Source organism: Corapipo altera, unplaced genomic scaffold (genome assembly GCF_003945725.1).
Source record: "Corapipo altera isolate COAL_440 unplaced genomic scaffold, ASM394572v1 1, whole genome shotgun sequence".
Lineage (NCBI taxonomy): Eukaryota > Metazoa > Chordata > Aves > Passeriformes > Pipridae > Corapipo > Corapipo altera.
In genome coordinates, this window is record NW_020884873.1 from 41,009,509 (window position 1) to 41,010,089 (window position 581).

Genomic DNA, 581 nt, shown 5'->3' on the forward strand with positions numbered 1-581 from the left:
CCGACACACCTGCAACCTCTCACCACAGTAAACGCTTGTCCACTTCCCACCAAAGTCCCGGCTTGTTAAGAGTAATGCTGGAACTGTTTCGTGAGGATGGAGTGCAAGAACCTCCTCAGCAATTTCTGTGAGGAGCAGATGTGCAGATTTGTCCTCCTCACCGTTCTGCAGCAACACCTTCCTTTTGCTTTATCTCCCAGGTTTGATCCCACTCACACAGGAACCCTCCATAACCTTGATCTTACTGGAGACAACGAGTTTGACTAAATACAAATACTCATGTAAAATGTAGTCTTCAATTATGTCTCTATAAAATAATGTCAAAGTATAAACAGTATTTTTACAAGCTTGTTGAATAAGTGACAAGGTGAAAAGTATTAATAACTGCAAGTAATATTTCTCATTTCTATTAAATCAGTAAACTACAAATAATCCTTAGAGTATTTTCAGTAAACTCTGTTGCAATTTCTAGCTAAAAATACTCTGCCCCTAAAACAAGCTGTATAGAAAAACCTCATGGAATTCAGGAGGGTGCACAGAAATTTGGGAAGTGATCAAGACATAACCAAAAACATGAAATG